Source organism: Cavia porcellus, unplaced genomic scaffold, assembly GCF_034190915.1.
Source record: "Cavia porcellus strain 051 isolate PalLab524CR breed Dunkin Hartley unplaced genomic scaffold, mCavPor4.1 scaffold_61, whole genome shotgun sequence".
In the NCBI taxonomy this organism is placed as follows: domain Eukaryota; kingdom Metazoa; phylum Chordata; class Mammalia; order Rodentia; family Caviidae; genus Cavia; species Cavia porcellus.
The window spans coordinates 1,600,124-1,621,448 of record NW_026947544.1 but is presented as its reverse complement, the minus strand read 5'-3'; the positions used below and the strand labels follow the sequence as shown (position 1 = coordinate 1,621,448).

Below are 21,325 nucleotides of genomic sequence, written 5' to 3'. Positions count from 1 at the left end.
AATGAGTGACACTAGTGTCACCAATGGGAAAACTCCATATTTGGAAAGCTTCACTTCTGAGCAGGTCCACAGTAGAGGGATCCCTCCACCAAACCCTCCACTGTTTGATGGTACAGGCAAAACAAACTTCTCTCTGCCCAGTAAGGCAGCCACATGCCCAGTATGGGGTCTGGGCCAGCGGGCAGTAGGACATCCCAACTCTCCTTTCAGGCTCCCACAGGTGTGCACCTCTGATTAAGGCCTAGAATCGCCTTAGTATGACATTTTAACAAGTGGTCCAGGTGACTCACACTTTGATGCTCTCGTTAATTACCAAGTTGGGTGGTTTCCCACCAAACCTTGCAGCACATCCAAGCCACAAAACCCCTTTAAAATAAAAGCCTTCGTCTTAGTCACTTAACTGTACCATATTCAACGTTCTCTTTTACTTTTTCCTAATAGTGTCTCTTCCAGCATGCCTCCTAAAGTTTCCTAAAATTATCAAGGACCTTTGAGACTCTAGACCCACACCTCTCATTTCGGTAGTCCGGGGACCTGGCATCGCCAGGAAATCCACAGAAGTCAGGTCCCAGCGCCCATACACCAGCAGCCCAAGTGGGAGTGGGGCGAAGTGGGTTTTCTTAGGATTTGCACAGCACCACTTGCAACTGTAGGAGACACGCGGGGACCCTAACTTCGCGGAATTTCCACCGCAGTTGGCTCCAGGCCGCTGCAGAAGCCAGCGTGGACCCCGGGCCTGACCGCTCACCCCCGACGCACGTGAATCCCGGCCCTAACCCGGGCTGGCGACCCTGCAGCCACCCAAAGTTGTCAGCGCCCAAACCCCAGGCGCCCGCGATACCCAATTCCCTTCTGCGGCGCACGCACCCAACGTGTCCAGCGTCGGGGAACCCCGCCCCCCAACACACACTGAGAAACAGGACGGGGACGACGGGTTTCAGGGTGCCCCACCCCAGCCCAGAGCATCAGGTCAGCGCCCTAACTCCCCAGGTCGCAACCCCACCCCGTCCGACTAGGGGCGCCTCCCCCTCCTGGGCGTCCCCTGCTGAGTGAGACCCGGGGCCCCGGGTGGGGGCAGGGAAGGGGTCCCGACTTGCTTGACAGTTTCCGCGCTTGCCTGAGCCTGGGAAACCCGGCAGACGCGGGTCCTGCACCCTACGGGGATGAATGGGCTCCCCTCCCCCATGGGGATCCCGCCACCTTCTGCCCCGGCTCCGGTCGGCACAGGCTGCCCAACTGGCCCCGGAACGGCAAAAGGGCTCCTGGGAAGGAACCCAGCGCCTCCCCAAACTTGCCGGGCGCCCTCCCCCCAACCGGTCCCCAAAACAAAAGTGCTTCCTTCGTCCTCCTCGCACCCCGACGCGGCGACACTTTGGGGAGCGGCCGTCCGGGGTGTTGTTGGGCTCGGGGGAGCGCGCACACCCCCGCCCCGACGCCCAGGGGATCCTCGGGGAGCGGCCCGGAGCGGTGGCCGCCGTCGCCCCTCGGAGCGAGCGAGAAGTTTGCGCCCCGCCACCCACCGCGCCCGCACTCACGCCGGCGCCGCCACCACCGAGCCTGGGCCGAGTGCGGCCGCCGAGGGCTCCGCGCCCCGGAGCCGCCGCCGCCGAGTCCCGAGAGGGCGCGGGCGCTGCAAAGTTTCCGAGCCGAATGGCTGCCGGGCGCGCGGCGGCGGCAGCGGCGAGGCGCGGGGGGGGGGGGGGGGCGCTGGCGGCGCCGAGCTCCGGAGCGCAGGGGATAGCGGGGGGCGGGGCGGCCGCGTGGGCAGTGGTGATCTCGGGAAAGCAGCAGCCGCCGACGCGCAGACCCCGACCCGGGGATCCCCCCTCCCAGCGCCCGGGTCCCGGTTCTCTACGCCCTGGTGGGGGCCGCGTCCCTGCCATGCAGCTCTTCCCCGATGCAGCGTAGACCCGGTCGGGGCTGGGGGACTGTGTGTATGTGTGTGTACAGAATTCCCCATCCCAAGCTTAGGCCGGAGGTGGGTAGGTGGGTGGGTGTGTGTGCGCGCGCGCCAGACTCCGCTGGTGCACTCTTCTGGAGAAGGGGACCCAGGCCCCTTCTGTGGTTTCTAGAGTACAGTGGGGGGGGAAGGGTAAAGCGTTTCCAAAGTGTTACCCTCCCCCACTTTAAACAAGCAGCCACTCAAAGCACCGAGTGAGCCCTTACATTCTGCCCCCAGCGTGCATCTCCCACAAAAGTGGCGGTTTACAGACGCCCCGAGAGTCCTTAACCCACCCCCCAAAGTGGGGGCTCATTCTGAGCCTCGACCTTTGCGACAGCCAGAAACACGGGGTGGCGGAGCGGCCAAGAAACATACGGGTGGACCCCAAGGAGGTAAGACCTCAGGAGGAGCCAGTTGGGGATCCCAGGCTGTAGGATCCACACACCCTCAGTCCCTCTCCCAGGCCTCCGACCGCGGAGCTTGGCAGTGTTTCAACGCTGCACGGGCTTGTAGGGCCAGCCCTGGGATTCCCGAGACCCCACGCTCCGGCCTCCGCTCCGGTGGGGGACAGCTGCCCCCCTCCCCGCCTTCATTCAGCTCAACACACACTCTCTTCCCCTCCCCAGCACCTTTGGTGTCTACCTCGTTGGGTATTTTTTCCATAAATTTACCCCTCCCTTTGGTATCTAAGGAGCGCAGTACTGGTAGCCCAGGACACTGGGCAATTTAAACTCTATCCTTACTTGCTCCAGCCAAGAACACTAGACCATTTGTTGTTCTACTCGTTGGCGGGAGAAGGGGAGGGACCCGCGGTTAGTTTTTAAGGGGCCCGATCCTCCCCATCAAAAAGGCGGACAAAAAAAAAACTATCCTGAAAAATATTGCTGTAAAACCTCATTGATGTCAAAGATTGTTGCTACACCATTATTAGAGCACATCAAGAAAAAATACACACTTACACAGTCTCCATAATTGTGAATCAGCAGAACACATTGTGTCTTATTAAGTATCAGTTGTCATTCGAGAAGCCCCAGAAGGACTTGATAGGCCCGTTCCGTGAGCCTGCCTTCTGGTGCTCCGGGGCTCCCTGGGCTTATGCAAGCTTAAGCTGAGGTATTACATGCAATCGACAAATGAAGAGTGCAATAGAAAACCCGAACAGGCTCATGATGCAATCGGGCCCTAGTTACACGTGCTTCCCCTCCCCCAGCGCCTACTGGTGGGAGCGCGGCGTTTTTTCCGCTTGTAGGGTCACATTGTGGTTGGTTGATTCTCTTTTCGCCTTGCTCAGTCATTCAGATTTGGAAAGTAAATAACAAGTTGACTTCTTTGTGGCTCAGGGCCTTAAGGGGACTCTGCCCTAGGCTACCGCACACTCCCGAGTAGTCGCGCATGACAAAACCAGCCGCTGTGCTCGTCAGCAGCCGCTTGGAAATTCCAACCTGAACTTGTTAGGAAGCCTGTCTGTACCTGTCTGTGATTTGACAGATATCAGACACCGAAGGCTGGCTGAGGAAAGCGATGGATGGGCTCGCTCTGGAAGCAGGGTCAGGGTGACCCGGTTTCCAAGCACTGCCTGCAAGGAAAACTTCGAATCCATCTTGCCTGTTTGGTGCTGGTCCCCAAATCCTAACGGTGGTCTGGCCTATAGAAAGTTAAGGCTTTTATCGAAGACCATAGAATTCCTCCCCAAGGGGATTCTCCCCTGTATCATAAAATCACCAAAAATCCTGTTCGTGGCTGAGTGGTATGTGGGTGATAAATTACACCACTGTATTTCATGGTGTTAGTTTCTCAGAGGTGAAGTCCTGTAGGAGAAAGAAAGCCAGGATATTAGAACAGGAAGGAGCGCGTTCTGAGGAGTGGAGGACAGATAGAATAACAACCACTTTGTATGCTTTAATTTTGTAATTTGGACAACTGTTTCTAAGATGACAACTAATGATTCCTTACTGTATATTTTTTTTCTTGAAATTCTATATTACTTGTACCCTTTTACTGCTTTGTTTTGTTTTCTCTTTAAATAAAAAATGAAAGAAAGAGAGCAACGGTTTTCACAATACTCACTGCAGTAGGTGTGCCTGCATGTGTACCTCTGTGTGTGCTTATACGTGCATGTGCGTGTGCATGTGTGTAGGTAATGTTCCAAGCTGGAGGAAGGAAGGATCTGCTTGTGACAAGCACCCTTAGCAGTCCCCAAAAGCAGTGCTCAAAATCGAATTCAAAAGCAGTAGGAGCCTTCATGGTGATGCATTCTGGGAGAAACAAAATTGTAACAATGAAAAAGATCAGTGGTTGCCAGGAAAGAGAGAAATGAACTGCTTAAGCACAGGAAAGTGTTAGGGTGATGAAATTCCTGTACTGTAGTGGTATTACAGAATAGCTGGGTGTGGTGGCACCCCAGCTAGGTAATTCCAGCGCTATGGAGGCTGAGGCAGGAGGGTTACCTAAACTCACCAGTTTAAGACCAACCTGGGCAACATAGCAAGATCCTTCTCAAAAATCCAAAAGAAGCCCAGCATGATCCCACAGACTTGCAGTCCAAGCTCTGTGGCAGGCTAAGGCAGAAGGTCACAAGTTCAAAGCCAGCCTATCTCAAAAAAAAAAAAAAAAAAAAAAAAAAAAAAAATATATATATATATATATATATATATATATTAAAGCAACACAAAAAATAGGCTGGAGATATCACTTACTATGAAAGCCCTGACTTCAATCCTAGATACAGCAAAGTAATAATAATATGTACAACACAAAGAGTGAATCCTAATGTGAGCATTCAACCTTAAGTTGCTAATACCTAGTTGTAATGCTGTACCATACTAACAATATGTTAATAATACCAGAAGCTGGGGGTGGGGGAAGTCTGTAAGATATACTCAGTTGCTCTGTAAATCTAAAACTATTTTTAAAAATAGCCATGTTTTGTGTTCAAACTACACACCTGTAGTTTGAACTACTATTTGGAAAATATTTACAGCAAACTCTCACTTGAGCCTGGGAATACAAAGCCAGGCCAGGCAACATAGTAAGATCCTGTCAAAAAGATTTTTAAAATTCTTCAAAGACAGCATATCAGATTTTAAAAAAGAATAGTGGGAATAGAGGTTAAACTTCTCATGAAATTTAATGCCCAATTTTTGTTGGATTTATTATTTAATTTCCTGCAGGTCCATCTGATTTTCAAAGATTTCTAGATATGGGGACCATTTGCTTCTGACCCGTTAAAAAAGCCCTGCTCCTCCAAGAAGGGACCCAAATTTCCAGAATCTGTTTGTTAAATTAACATCTTAATGCTTACCACCTTATTGCTCTATTTTTACCAACTGACAAAGTTTACATGGGTGTCACCCTCTTTAGAGAGAAGCATTGGCTTTCTCCAGGTATTATGTGATATTACTATTATATCAATCAAAAGAATGATAAGATAATACAAAGAGAGCCAAAGGTGCAAGCAGAAAAGTCAAAACGAAGTCTGAAATTATTCTAAAAGGCAGTGGTAAGCACTCTCTACAAGTTTAGGGGAAATCAACAACACAGTCATCAAGATAAATAATACAATGTTCTCTGTATGCATGTATAGTGCTGGGGATAAAACCCATGGCTGTGTGCATCACAAACCTGCGTAATGCCACATCCTAAAACACAAAGTGAATGCCAAAACTTTACGGTGCATGAAAGATCATAATGTTAGGTAAAAACAAGACCTTGCCCTGCCTCTGTGACCTGGCTTTGCCCTGCCACATATAGTGTGTGTTCTAGGATATGGGGGAGGATTAGTTCACAGAGAAGCACCCTTCTCTGCCCCAGGGAGCTTTCTTTCTAGGATGGAGATCAGAAAACAGTGGTCCAGGGCCAACCAGTCCGGGTCTCCCAGAGTCGATGCCTGGGGACACCGAGAGGCAACTAACTTTTGTATTTCTACTTTGTACTGTTCCAAGAGTTTGCTGATCTTGTTCTAGGAAAAATGACTTCTGAACTTCTTCCTAGGAAAGTTTGTGTGCATGCATATTGATTTCAGAATGAATTAATGAAGGACTACTTTAAAATATGTTTAATAGAAAGGAAGGAAATGATAAAGACACCAGTATTGGCCGGATCCTAGCAGGTGACACTGCAGGGCTCTGGAAGGTTTTGTGGACATGCTCAGTGTGTGGGAGGAGAGGGTTGAGGTCCCTGATAATATGGGACCAAATGAAATGGGCTTGAGAGGAGCTGATGCTGCTGACAAAGGAGTAACTAAAGCACTAGGGAAAATACTGGATCAAAAGAACTTTATAGATGTATATTTTTAATCTAGTACAGTTTTACAGTTCCCTAAACATCGGCCAGCACTGTGTCACTGACAGTCATAGTAACATACGCAGGAGTTGGGGAGAAATGATCCTGTTTCTACTCGCTTTGCAGAAAGCAAGGTGGCCATTATGGCTGTCACAGTGGCACAGTCTCCCTGCAAGGGACTGGGGAACTCAGAGACTTCAGGGAGTGATTTCTTCCCTATTGCTGCCACAACATACTCAGTGGCTTGAAATAACATTTACTATCTGACAATTCTGTGGTCAATTCTGGGGTTTTATGGGGTTTTTTTTCAGTATTGAGAATTGAACCTAGAGCTTTCACACTGAGCTACTTTGACAGCTCATTTTACATTTTTTAAATTTTGAGACAGGATCTAAGTGGCTAAATTGCCCAGGCTGAGCTGAAAGTTGTGATTCTCCTGCCTCAGCCTCCCAGAGTGCTAGTATTACAGGCCCAAACCATCTGACCTGGCTATTTTCATGTTTTAATGGACAGGGCCACAGAGTGCCTAGTCATCTGGTTAATCACTGCCTTCCCCGGTGTGGGCAGGTATCCCTCCCTCTTCAACAGCACAGGACAAAGAAGTGGGAGGAGCCTGGTCTCAGCCTCCCTGTGCCTGGCTCCTGGGGCTGGAAAGCACCTACACCTGCCCTCAGCATTCCTGCTCTGACACCTTCTCACTTCCAGGAGGAAATTGCATTCGATATTTCCTGTAAAATTAATTTAGCTCAAAAGCATACATATGGAAACTTATGCACATCCCTTCTATGCTAGATGTATTACTGAGGGAGACTGTACATGAGGATGAGACAAAGGGCTTTTCTCCAAGAGATTCTTCTGCCCAGACTTGAACATTGTTCAGGTTGAATATTTTAGATTCTTTCAATCATCAGTTCATTTGGCATTAAAAAAAAAAAAAAGAAAAAAAAAAAAAAACTGCCAGAACTTTGTGTATCTGAAATTACACAAATATGCAGGAATGGAGCTATAATATGCTGAGACAGGATGGTCTTGAGTTCAAGGCCAGCCTAAGTTATGAGAGACCCTGTCTCTAAATACCATAAATGAATGGATGAAAAGTAAAAAAATAAGAAGCAAGCAAGCAATGGGCTGAAGGCGAGCTCAGGAATAGAGCATGTGATTAGCATATGTAAGGCCCTGGGTTCAAACTCCAGCACCACATCCATGCTCCAAAAAAATAATGAAAAAAATGTTATTAGGGTACACATAACAAAGTCGTCGAGGCCTGAGATTTGTTGGAAACATATGACCCAGCGTTCTGTTCATAGTACATTAGTTATAATTTCCTAATGGAGCTGAAAGGTTTTCCTTTAAGGTAGTTATCACGTCCCAAGCAATGATTCAAAGTCATTCTTCAAATAGCATTGCAGAGGCTCCTCTTGCAAAAATAAACAAACTGAAAACAAAAATCCTTTTAGTAATGTGAATTTAATTATAATCAAACAAACACTGAGAGCATTCCATGTATATCTGTGCGTGGGGGGGGGGCAAAATGATAAAACCCAGCTCTAGCTTCTTAAAACACATAATCTTTTCAGACGCCAGCTGTTTAATAAAAGCTGAGAGTGATGAATGGTAGGAATAAGTGTATAATTGTATGTGAGTGAGGAGGGAGGGTAGTTAATAATCTCACAGGGATTTATCTATTTTTCTACATTTGTATTGCTGAGTGGATATTATTATAAAAGATTGTTATTCCACTTTCTTTTTGAAATTGCCCTGTTGGTAATTCATTCAGTAAAATGCAAGCACACTCACTTTCTTTTTTTCAAAAACCCACTTGCTTTCCAAAGGCACGTCCCACATCACTCTGTGACACGTTATGCTGTCAGACAATGGAAGAGACCAGGCTTGCCCAAATCTTGAGGCTGCCAGCACAGAGGTGGGGGTATTTTGTGGGGAACTGGGGTCATCACGTCGCTTACCAACATTTTACTTAGAAGGGACTTGTAAAGTGCAGAACCTCTTCTCATCAGTTGCTGCAGGTTTCTTCAGGGAAGGAACTCATAGCAAGTCAGTCTTCACTGAAGCCAGGCCCCAGCCCAAGGCAGCAGGACCCTTGCAGAAATTTGGCTTCCCGCTGCTGTTGGGTTGGTTCTACAGCTGCATGGCCAGGTGGCCTGGTCCAAAGGGCAGTGTGCAGTGTGCACTTCGTGTGATCTTCAGCTGTCAGTACACTAAGTGCTGCATTTTTGGAGGTTGTGGCTCGCCCTGGCTCAGGGAGAGCCACAGACCATGAGACCAGGCCTTGGCCTCTCTGTTGTGACCCTAGGGCACGTCCTGAGTGGCCGGCACCTCACCCAGGAGCCAGAAGCAGGCACCTCTTCTAGTGCCGGGCTGAGGTAGATTAGAAAAAGTAACCATAGAAGAAAGTGGACAAGGAAAGTCAGAAGTTTATTTTATTTTTGCAAGCATTTAAAAAAACAGGAGTCCATATGTACTATATATCATATGCACATTCCTTGAGCAGAGCTGGTGCATGTGTATAATGCATCTTTTTCCCCCCCTTATTTTTCCTTTGGGACAAGGTTTCACTATGCAGTTGAGGCTGCCCTTGAATTCACAGCAATCCTTTTGTCTCAGCTTCCCAAGCACTGGGATTATAGGCATGAGCCACTGTATCTGGTTTATACTGCTTCTTTATTCCTTTTCCATACACTTTCTCTCCCCTCGATCCCTCTCCTTCCACCTCTTGATCCTTTTTCCGTTTGAGAAAGATCTGTCTATTATTTATCTTTTCTTTTGCTCTTTATTTATGTTTTGCATTTCTCACATAAGAGAATACCATATGATGTTTAAATCTGATTTATTTCACTTAACACTATGGTCTCAAGGTGCAACTTTTTTTTACAAATAACTTGTGTATCCTGCTTTATGGCACATTACTACATGATCGTGTATAAATACCACATTTTCTCTATCTGTTCATGTGTTGGACATACAGGCTGATTCCAAGATTTAGCTATCATGAATTATGCTGCTATAAACATGGGTATTCATGTATCACTGTCTTTAAATCTTTTGGGAAGACACCTAAAGGAGAAGGATAGATGGGTCAAGTGGAATTCCTAGTTCTTGCGCAATCTCCATACTGACTTCGTTATGGTTGTACTAATTTACATTCCCACCAAAGATGCAGAAGGGTTCCTTTTCCTCCATGGCCTCTGCAGCATTGAGTTTCATTTGATTTCTTGGTGATAGCCATTGATGATTATTTTCACTTAAAGATAGACCTAATAAATTACTGTCACATATTCCAACATAAATAAAAATCAAAACAAAACAGACACAACAGATAACATTTATTTTTGTATTGCATATATTGATTTTATTTATACAAAATGTCCAGAAGTGAGGAGTCTGCAGAGATTGAAAATGGGTTGGTGGCTGCCTGGCGCAGGAGGAAGAGGAGGTTGGAATGTGGGTGCAAGATTTCCTTCGGAAAGATGAGTGTCTTGGATTCAGAGGCTGATGATGGTTGACCAACGCTGTGAACTGCACTGCAGGGCACTGAATTACGTACTGTAGAGTTATTTTATCTTACATGAATTTCAAGTCAACTGAGAAAAAAAGGTAGGGGAAAATGACCTTCATGTTACTTAATACATAAGGTTTTCTTTTTTTCTCTCTCCCAAATAAAATTCATTTTAGTATTTTCTTTTTTTTTTTTTTATTTAAGGAGAAAAGAAAAAAAACAGTGAAAGGGTACAAGTTATACAGATTTACAGAAGAAAAAAATGAACAGCAGGAAATCACTAGTTAATGGATTACATATTGCCATCTTAGAAATAATTGTTCAAGTCACAAAATTAAAGCTGACAAACTGACAGCTACTGACAGAAAAAGAGCTCAACAGAAATGAGACAGAGAAGATTGGATGATAGGAACAGCTATTTTGGAGAAAATGACATCTTAATAGGTAATACTGATTTAGTATCATCTTGTTTTGAAGTCTCATCTAGCTTTTGTTCTTCTGTCTCCAATGGTCTAAACAGGTTGTATCTCATTGGATTTTATTATGTACGATAGTATAAGCAAAAACCTTTTAAAGACAAGGAGATTATACAGAAACCATTGTTCATTTTCTGTTAGTCGATTCTAAATATTCTGTAATGCTGTCATTCTCTTAAATGGTTTTACATTGTTTTGATATACTTAATGCTACAGTATATGAAGTTGTACTCAAGGACTTCAAGGAAACAGTCAATATGGTAACTACTTTTGGGTCGGAATTATCTGGTGGTGAAACACTATTCTGCTTAAATGGTTATGTTTTGATCTGCGCTGTTTCCCTGTTATGCCCTCTTTTTTTCTTAATCTCCACTGCATTATTTACTTTTCTATTTTTATCCATTTAATTAAAGGGAAAAAATAGCAGGATATAATATAGTAACCCACTTTGAATTTCTGTTATCCCGATTTGAAGCCCTGTATTACTCTCACCATCTTGTTTTTGACTGATGTTCCCCTATTCTGTTTTGCTGGATAGTATCAGGTTCGAAAGTTTAGGCATTTTAGTATTTTCAAAAGCAGCTGACACTCCCTTCTCATCTGGACTTCAGAAATATTGGCACTTGTTGCAATTAATTTTAGGAGAAGCAAAGAGAGCCCTCAAAGAACCTATGATAAATACACTCATTCACGTGGGCTCAGGCACCCAGATGTTGGCTGGAAGTGACCTGCCAGTTATCTGCTCAGAAACACAGGTGCTATAATAATACGGAAAGGGTAAGCAAGGCAGACTCAGCATTGTCACATGCTGGAAGCCCCATTACCCCACAGGGTTCTCCATCTGCAGAAACTGGAGCCACTGGCTGTTGTGACAAGAACCTGAGGGACAAAACCAAAGATCTAGGGCTGGGGTGTGGTTCAATGGTGCACGCTGACATGGCAGGCAGAAGGCCCTGGCTCATTTCCAACCCACAAAGCAAAACAGACAAACCAAAGTGGAGAATTACAGCCTGTGTTTTCTCCATCAAACATTGCCGGGTGGAATTAGAAAAACATCCAAGAGGGGACTTAGGAATAATCTAATATTAAACTCTGCACACATGCTATCTCTGTGTGAGTGTTGGTTGAAGAAGAATAAAATAACCCAGGCCAAAAATAACTGTGCGAGAGGGGAGGGTTAAGAGGGTAGGGGCACCATGGCTGGAGGAGAGATGATTGGCAGAAGTGTACTTCAGGGTGCAGCTTGGAAGGACCTGTTGACTTTTGGGCACCAGATGGAGAGTTTGTTTTGTCTGCTGTACCAGCTGGACTACACCACTTCTGCCTTGGAACTCAGCTTTCAATTACCGCAGCCACAGAGCTCACCAGTTGCAAGAGTACATTGACTCCAGCTCCCTGGGGTGTGGTCTAGTGGGAGACACTGGTTTAGCCTATGATGCTCTGAATGCTATCCCTAGCATGGCAAAAGAATAACAGCCACTCACTAAAATACAATCCATGGCTAGGAGAAGTGTCAGCTCAGCTGGGTCCACTGAAATTGGCCAGTGCATGGTTTGGTTCTGATCTCCCTTGCTGTATGTCCTGGGCTCTGCCAGTCCAGTTCTGGTTTCACTATGGGTCTTGGTCTCATAAATGCATCTTGCTTACTGCACATCATTGCTTTTACAGATTCATCCTGCTCTTCCAAATTCTTCTTTGTTATGAAACAACTTAAAAAAATATAAGCTTAGTGGCTGGAAAATAAACAGATACTGAAAAAAATCTACTAAAAACCCCCAGCTCCTGCAGCCCAGTGAGATAGAAGGCAGGAGAGGTGAGGCTTGTTTTCTTCTTGGCTGATTTACCCTTTCTTCCCCTCCCTGGCCCTCCTCTTGAACAGCTTCAGATCAATAGGAGAAAATCCACTGGTTATGCACCCTGCATCCCACACCCTACACCCCACGCGAGAGGCTTCTCTGCTCTCCTGCCAGACCCCATGTAGTTACAGAACAATGTCAACCTTGAAAAGCACAGAACTCTCATTTCCACCAAAAATAGTGCCCTGAGGCTTATTAGACTTGGGGAACTTCAAGTCCTGGAAAAACAGAGCAAGTGTCACAACAGATGAAAGATAAAGGACCCTGAATTTGTTCCTGTTTCGCCAGGGACCCAGCACAAACAGTGGACAAGTGAGTCAGACAGGCTGACCTCACCTCACCTCCTTCTGAAAGCCCAGAGGAAAGCAAAAGTCCTCTAGGCGATGGAGATGGCTGCCAAGTAAAAGCAGCACCTTGCTGCCACTTATCTGCACTCTGCGAGGCTCCAGAAGAGAACCAATATAAGCTGAAAGAAAAGTGAGGGTAAATGTAAATGCCAGGGACTAGGCCCTCCCGCCCCAGTTATTTGGGCCTGCAAATTACAGGTGGAGGAAGATCACTGAGTGACACCAAGAGCCAGTATTTCCCCTGATCTTGCTTCATCCCAGTCTGTATAAAATGCTCTTAAAAAACTGGTATGGCTCCATGGCATTGGGGTTCAAGAACTAACTAGATAGCGTCGAGGTTTGCTGACGGAGTGCTGGGGAAACTGGGAAGGATATAATTTCTTCTTGGCTGCTGGCTTTCCATTGTGATTCCTCTCCACATTTTTCCCATGCCGATGCAGTGATGGAATCCCATAGTCTGTGTCCTATGATTTGGAAATGGTCTGGCCTCCAAAGCTCTTATGCTGAAAGCTTGGCCTGCAATGTGGCCATGGTTTGGGTGGAGGAATCTTTAAGAGACAGAGTCTGGTATAAGGTGAGTAGATCATAGGTTGGGTCCACCTTCATGAATGGATTCATTTGGTCTCATGGGATTGCTATACCCAGACTGAGCCGGGTCCCTGGCCTGATTTTTGCCTGCTTCCTGTCTAGCCATATGAGCTCTTTCTCTGTCTCTTATCTTTGTTTGTCTCTATCCCTGTCTCTTCTCTCTCTCTCCTTCTCTCTACCATGTTGTGATGTACCCAGAGGCCCTCAATAAAGGGACAGGTCTGCTTAATATTGTACATTCAGCCCCTAAAACCTTTTGGTTTCTTTTTTTGTAAATTAGTAAGCACCAGGTATTTTTCTAGAGCAACGCAGAACAGACTATGGCAATGGGACAGACTCATGACCTGTCTTGTGGGACCTCCTCCCCTTGAACATGGCCACAACTGTGACTTATTTCTAGGGGGCAGATATGGCAAAGAGATGCATACTCCACTGCAGGGAGTAGGGTTCTGAGGTGAGCCGGAGAGTTGCTCCTGAGGCCTTGATAAAGCAAGGAGTAACGTAGCCCTTAGGAAGTCACCAACTGACAGTCTAGCAGGAAACCAGGACCCTGAGTCCTATAACTCCCTGGAAATGAATTCTTCCAACAATGATCTTCCAACCTTAAGGACCCTGGAAATGGATTGCTCCCCAGCCAAGGCCCCTGGGAAGGAGGAGGAAGCCCTGTGGACACCTTAACTGCAGCCTTGTGGATCCCTGAGCAGGGCTGCAGATTACCTGAGTACACACTGCTAACCCACGGTGACTGCACACTAAGAAACGTGTGTGTTGTTGTAAGTCACTGAGTTTGTAGTCATTGTTATTTAGCAAAATGTCAGTGCTACAGGCTGAACGTGTTTCCACCCACAGTGTCATCTGTTGAAGTCCTAACCCCAAGTCCAATTCTTCACCCATATGCACAACATGATCTCAAAGTACAGTGTTTAAACTTTTAAAAATGTATGCGTGTGCAAAACAAATTGCATCCAAAACCCTTTCCCTCACTTCCAACACACTTTCTTCATCATTCTTGTCTCTTCCTTCTTTCCTTCCTTTCTTGCTGCCTTCTTCCTTCCTTCTTTCCTTTCTTTCTTTGGTTACCTGAGACGGGGTCTTGCTATGTATGTAAGTTCAGGTTGGCCTTGCTCTCACCATGTAAACTCTGCTAGCCTCAAACTCTCAGCTATCTTCATGTCTCAGCCTCTCGATTACAGAGGTGCACCACCACACTGGCTCACACGTCTCTTTCTGAAGCAGCTCTGAAAATCCTCTTTCCTGAGCACCTTTTCTTATGCTGTCATGACCGTCTTGATGTCCTGGATTGATTAAAAATATTTCCTTCTCATGGTTGTTTGGACTTTGAGGAAGAGCCAGAAGTTGCCTGGTGCCAGAACTCATGAAAGAAATGAATGAAAACACATTGCCAGGTTTTTTGCGAGCTTTCTTTCAGCTGGACGGCAGTGGGCAGCAGCATTCACTGTATTTTTGATTGTGCACAGTGAAAACCCTCAGGAAAGAAGACTCCAGAGCTGCCGCAGAAGGTGGCAAGAATGATGGGAAAAGTGTGTTGAAAGTCAGGGGAGGCATTTTGAGGGAGATGTGTCTTTCATTGTAATAAATATTTCAATCTAAATATTAACCATATATTTTGAACACACATTGTAATGACAGATTGGTAATGCAGACTGCTAAGATGGGCTGCGAGCTGGTCTGGTGTCCTCAGGAGGAGAGATGTCAGAGACATACATGGAGGCAGGCGCATGGGGTGAGGCCGCGGAGGAAGGAGGCATCTGGCACCCAGGAGAGAGGCCTCAGGAGGACTGGCCCTGTGCTGGGTTCTCTCGCACCAGGGTTGTGAGGAAGTGAATTTCTGTCACATCCATCAGTCCATCTAGGTAATGTGTTATGGCAGGCCTAGCCAGTGGACATGGTGACGATTACATAGAGGCCTGTACGTTACTTCTTCAAGATCTATTTTTACCTCTCACTGCCCATTCCATTCCATGTCTGTTCACCTCCAGCTTTCTGTGACGCCCCATCCCCCTTGGCCCTTGATTCTGAAAATTGCATGATAAAGATTTATTGCTTCACTGCTCCATCCTGAAAATGGAAGCGTTTCCAGGCCTAAAGGAATCCGTCAGTCACTGAGTGGAGCACTTCCGAGAGGAAGAAAGATGACGGCCCAGAGGTCCTGCACTTCCATTTGCACAGTGCACGGACACCAGGTAGCTCCTTCTGTTTGCAAGCATAACCGTGGTGCCACAGTTCCAGAAATGCTCTAGAAGCCAGGCATGGAAAAGCATCCCCTTGGAAGGCCCTGGGCTAAGGTCCCAGTGGGAGAGAGTGACTGGGAGGCAGACAGTGAAGCTGATTTAAGGGCCAGCTGTGTGGAGCAGAAGAGAAAGGCCAAGTGACTTTCACAGGCCTCCAGCTTGACCAGACCAGGAAGGCCTTGATGTGCCTTTGGCAAGGTCTGCTGAGTTCCTCAGGGAGGTGTTGTCTTCTCCAGAACAGAATGGACTCGCTCTCCAAACTCGTTCTTATAGAATGTGACAGGAAGGAAGCCCTTTGATGCTCTTCTAGTCTTGACTGCAGGCTCTCCTTAACCCTACCAGGCTGCTTCTTGTTGCAAGCTGTCTGAATGCCATAAAGAATTGGTGCTTTCATAAGGCAGAGAGGCCAAGGCTCTGAGGCTCTTTAGTCTGGGGTCACAGGCACTGATTTTGGAGGGCAGCATCTTGGCTTTCTTCCATTAGTGAGATGGGAGTCTCACTGGATTGCCTTGAGCTCTTAAATTAAAGTGATACACCTGCTTCAGCCTCCCAAGTAGTTGGGGCTATATGTATGCACCACCTACCTGCCATTCTGACCATGGCTTTGAGTTGTGGGGAAGAGATCTGACAGTTATTAAGGGGTTTATTTCCTCAAAATACAAAATGTTCAGCTGGCACAGTTGATTCTTCAGTGTAGCATTTAGCTCTCCATCAGTGGAACAAAATACCTGGGATGGTCCACTTAAAAGAGCAAAAGGTTTGTTTGGCTCACAGTTCCAGATGTTTTTTGGACCTGTGGTGGGGAAGAACATCACAGTGACAGGTGACACAGGAAGCTGCTAACTTTATGACAGCCAGAAGGCTAAGAGAGACAGGAGAGGGAATGGGTCTCCACAGCCCCTTCAAGAGCACACCTCCAAAGACTTAAATTCCTTCCTCCAGGGCCCAAATTATGCAAGTAAAGGACATGAAAGGTCTTTCTGCAGGGCGCCTACTGATTTCTCAGAGCCTGCATGTGACCATGGCACCATTTCCAGAGGGAGTTAACATTTGAACTATAGGCTGAGTGAACCAAATTGCCCTCTCCCAAGCAAGTAGGCCTCATTCAATTGGTGGAAGGTTTGACTTGCACAAAAAACTCAGGTAAGAGGGACCACCTCCACCCTGATGGACCAACATCAGCCTTTTCCTGCCTTTGGACTGAAAAGTTCTTCATTACGTACAAAGTACACCTAAATTTGAGCTACTTGGATTGCTTTCCATCTTTATTTCTGTTAATATCATGATTACTGGCAAGCTAGCAGATTCTTGACTGAAATGTTGTCTTCCAAAAAATGTGATAGAGAAATTTTAAGCCAAATAAGCTTTCCCTCCAGCCTCTTGGCCCTAAAAGGGAAAATATCTGTTTTGGAGCTCAGCCTGCCTTAAATGCTATGTAGACCATCAGTGTACTCTTTTTTTTTTTTTTTTTTTTTTTAATTTAAAGAAAAGGAAACGAAAAAAAAATACATGGAGATTTAAAAAAAGGGTAGAAATAATACTAAATTACAGACAAACAAAAGGTAAGAAATTGCCAGTTGATAAGTTACAAATTGTCATCTTCGAAATGGCTGTTCAGGTTATAGAATTAAAGTATTTAGAATGACATTCAAAAAAGTGACCCTACAAACCATTCTGCTCTATGGCCGAACAAAAGCTCCGTAATATGATTATCAGTCCCACCTATTTGTTTTACATCTCTAAGAGGATAAGGTTAACCATATCAAAACAGAACAGAGCATTTAAAAAAAATAAAAAACAATTTAAAGAAATACAGATTTCAAAGCAAGTCCACTGGAGATCTACCTTATCTAACTGTCTCTAGCTTCTTACAAATAGTTGTCCCTAACTTCACCCACTTTCTATACTTATTGCATATTATAGAACTAATCAAATCATTACAGGATGATGGAGTCTTTTTAGGTCCTCAAGTTCCAAATTAGGGAAGACAATACCAACTACCATCGCATCTCTCATTCTCTTTGTGATAGCCGTCCCCATCTCTGCATATGCTGAAGTTGAGCTGAAGAAACCAGTCCAGAGTCATTTTAATCAGCAAGCAATAGGTTGCTAGAATTTATATTATAATGCTACAAAATAAGCCTCGGGTTTTTCAGGTCTCTTCCTCAGAGTATTTGTTCCTATCCTCTCTGTATTATAGGGAAAACCAAGTCATAACAAGACAGCGAAACAATTTCCTAGATAAACATGCAATGGATAAGACTTATAAAACTATAATATAAATGATCTTCCGTAGCTACTATGTTTTCTCTTGTTATTTTCAATAGATTTGTCGACAACACTGGCTTATTATAGTTAAACATACTATCACCTATTTTTATAAAAACTTATCTTTGACTGCATTGTAGTATTTGAGAGCTGTTACTGATTCATACCAGTATGGATATCCTTTACTTCTTGTCATGCTCAGAGTAGTTTCCTCTACTTTTAGGGTTGATTCTAACACACATACCGATTTCAAATAGGATCAGTCAAGGCCAACCAATAGTCTTATGATTCAGATACAATTAAGATCAGTCATAGTAAGACAATGTAAGTAATACAGGATTTCAGCCTAAGTCAATAGGAAAGTAAGGATAGTTACCATGGTATAACCTGCTATTTTTGGTTCTAGAGGTCTGTGTCCTCAAATCTGATATGAGTGGACAGACCAGAACAAATTTAATTCAATCTAAATATGGCACTAGGACTACTGTGTCTTTTAAATCGTTATACACCATTAGCAATGACCTCTGCTTTTTTTTTTTAAATATAGTTTCAGAGCTGTCTCTACTAAAGACTAGCTTACCGTCTCTGCCTCATGTCTGCTACTCCACTTTTCTGCTATAATTTGTCCACCTTATTCCCTCATTCCATGGTCTGCCCCGTTCACTGAGGCCTCTCTGCCACTGTAGCTGTAATCCTGATATCTCTTCCTCTCTTTCTCTGTAATGTCCTTCAGTGCTCTCTGTAGGGTTGGATTGGTGGCCACGAACTCCCACAGTTCCTCCTTGTCTTGAAAGTATCTTATTTCTTCATTAATTTTTAGAGAGAGTTTTGACGGATATATGAACTTAGGTTGCATATTTTTTTCCTTCAGGACTTGGAATATTTCTCCCCACTCCCTTCTTGACTTAAGAGTTTGTGTTGATAAGTCTGCTGTTATTTTGATAGATTTCCCGTTATAGGTAACCTGCATCTTTTCTCTGGCTGCTTTTAATATTCTGTTTTTTTGGTGGATTTCTGGGATCTCGATTATTATATGCCTAGGCGTAGATCTGTTTTGGTTGTAGGTAGCTGGCGTTCTGTATGCTTCTTTTATCTGGATATCATTTCTTTTTGCTATACGTGGGAAATTTTGCTTTAATATCTCTGTGAATATTTTTTGTATTTCATATTTGGATGTTCCTGCTTCCTCACTCACATTCTTTATTCTTAGGTTATGTATCTTTTTATCATCTTCCAGTTTTAGAATTGCTTCTTTCTGGTTCCTTGTTATTTTTAAGAGGCTTTTTCTTTCACGTTCATAAGCCCTAAATCTCTCTTCAAGTTTCAGAAGGTTGTCTTTAGTTTCTGTCAAGGCATTTTGCCAATATTCAATGGAGTTTTTAGTTTCCTGATATTCTCTTTGGATCTGTTTCATGTATTCTAAGTTATGCTTAAGTTCTTCTTCAGATGCTTCTCTTTCTTTTCTGATTTCCTCAGTTCTTCCATCTGTGTTCTCTTGGGCGGGGCTTGTCATTTCTTTAATTAATCTCTTTATATCTTGCCTCACTTGGATCAGGAGTACATCTTTAAATTCCTCTATGAGATCATGTAAGTACTTTTTAATTTCGGCTGATGCTGTGTCGAGTAGAGGATGATTACTGTATTTGTTCTCTTCAGTGTTTAGTTCTCTTGGGTTTAATTTCTCCTGTTGAACAGCTGGAGATTTTTTTTTTTATTTTTATCTCTTGTCATGTTTCTGGTTTCTTTCAGACTGTCCTGGAGTTCTCTGGTCCTCTCCGAATTGCTTAGGACCTTTCAGAAGCGTGCTGGCTTGAGTTTTTGCTGTCCTCCCCAATTTGCTGTTATCTGGGGTAGGCTGGGATGTAGGGGCGGTACAGTCTAGTCTCTAGCCTCTGTGTCAGTTAGTTCATAAATTAGGCTGTACTTTCTGGTTGTCACTGAGTTGTGACTATTTTGTATCTGCTTATTGGGCCCCAAGCAGAGGCTTGGTTTAGCCCCAGTAGCTCCTGCCAGTTCTCTTTGAATCAGAAGCAGCTGAGTAATGGCACAGGATTCTGCCCAGGTCCCAGCCGTTCTCTTCCAAACCTCTCTGTGATAGGAGCACCAGAAAAGCAGATCTGCCCAAAACCAAGATGGCTCCCACTAAGTTCTCTGTGTGGAGCTGAAGCCAGCAAGTAATCAGGCTCTGCCAGGACTCAAGATGTCTTCCACCAGCCCTTCCTACAGGGGGACCTGGTGATGTCACCAAGCTGCGGTTTCTGCCGCCAGGCTAATATGTCTGCACCAGACTCTGTGTTATTGATTTCCCCGTGGTGGCGGGCCAGCTGTTCTCTGGCCAAACCCAGCAGCCGCGGGGTTTTCTGTACTCACCAGAGTCCGGTGCAAGTCCTCGTTCCGGGACTGCCACACATCAAGCTGTCCACTTTTCCCCCACTCGCGGCTCAGCGCTGACCGGTCAGATTTCTGTGCACCGTTTAGATTTGAAACGCCAGAGCTTTGTACATCCGTTCTGGTGCAGCGGTGCAGAACTGGCTGCTACTTGGAGTCTCGATCTGGGTCTCAGTTTCCCGCAGTCCCCAAAAGCAACTCAGCTTTTCGTGCTGGGTCCACGAGTCTGTTTGTTGATTTAAGGGCGCGGGATTTGCAGCCTCCGGTCTCAGCACGACTTTAAATCCTCCAGCTGTACTGTCTTGGTTAATAAGAATCGCTATCGATTTGTCTGGTCCTCTCCATGCTGTCTTTTTTTTAGCTTTGAGTTTGAATTCTCTGGAGAGACTCTTCGCTCGATCCCCTAGCTCGCCGCCATTTTCAGGCCCCATCATCAGTGTACTCTTAAAGATTTTCCCTTTAAAAAGGTCTGTCCTGTCTCATGCATGTCTTCTGTGGCAGAATGATTGTGCCTCTTGCTCTGTACAGTGTCAAAGCTTGCACTAAATATAAACATGAAAATTAAAGAGCCAAAGGGCAGAGCTGGTGTGTATTTCATCCCATGCTGAATCACCTGCTCACTCGCTTTTCCTGTTTGCTGGAGATTGGGCCTCGAAGTTCCTTGGGGGTAGGAGGTAAGGCTTTTAGATTCCATCTCTGCATTAACATTCTTTCCCCCATCTCAGTGTCCAACACCAGCCTCAGAGGCCAGTCCTGATGGAGAGCTGGGAGCTTTCCCAGAAGCCCCATCCTGCAAAGCAGAACATGCAGCCAGAAATTCTAGGAGTCCAGGGGTCCTAGCAGACCCACTAAGTAAAACTGCACGGCAGGGTTAGGGGCTTGGAGATGTTTCCTGTTGCTGAAGGAAGTTACTCCATCATTTTGTTTTTAAGATGGTAATGGGGTCAAGTGGGAGCACATGATCCTTGAGCTGCAAGTTCAAAGGTGCAAGAGAATGAGATAGTAATGGCAGAGAACCTTTCTGTGGTACAAGTAGCCAGCAGTGGCACACATGCTATAGGTTCACTATCACTGGAGTGAGACGTGTGTCCTCCAGGTCTCAGGGTTCCATGAGGTTTTCTTCACATTTAGGGTGAATCAGTCGTGGCTGTTGGGATTTGGAGGCTACGCTGAGTAACATACTAATGAAATCGTGTTGAAAAGCATCACTGGACTCTAGCTGTGGATACACCCTGACTTTAAGCTTTGACAGTCAAGAGTGCATCTGGACATTGCCTAGTGTCACCCAGGGTGGGGGGACATCGTGCCAAGGTGACAACTGCTGGCTTCAGAGACACTATCACCTGTGAAACCAGATTTGGGAGCTGGGTTCAGACTCCACACTAGGGAACTAGCAGACAGAGAGGACTAGGG

The 21,325-nt window shown here is 45.4% G+C and overlaps 1 protein-coding gene across 7 annotated transcripts in view; it reads right to left on the bottom strand.

Annotated features, from left to right (window-relative positions):
* LOC134470265 (F-box-like/WD repeat-containing protein TBL1X) overlaps positions 1-3,060 on the bottom strand; it is a 221,116-nt gene extending 218,056 nt beyond the window's left edge. For 4 of the 7 annotated variants that reach the window (XM_063244470.1, XM_063244476.1, XM_063244468.1 and 1 more), the window contains exon 1: positions 1,536-1,678. The gene's annotated coding sequence lies outside the window, so the exon portion shown is untranslated. Of the gene's footprint in view, positions 1-1,535; positions 1,679-2,901 lie in introns of those variants that run through there. The other 3 variants (XM_063244472.1, XM_063244469.1, XM_063244477.1) reach the window with 1 other exon arrangement.
* Between the last annotated feature and the right edge of the window lie 18,265 nt (positions 3,061-21,325).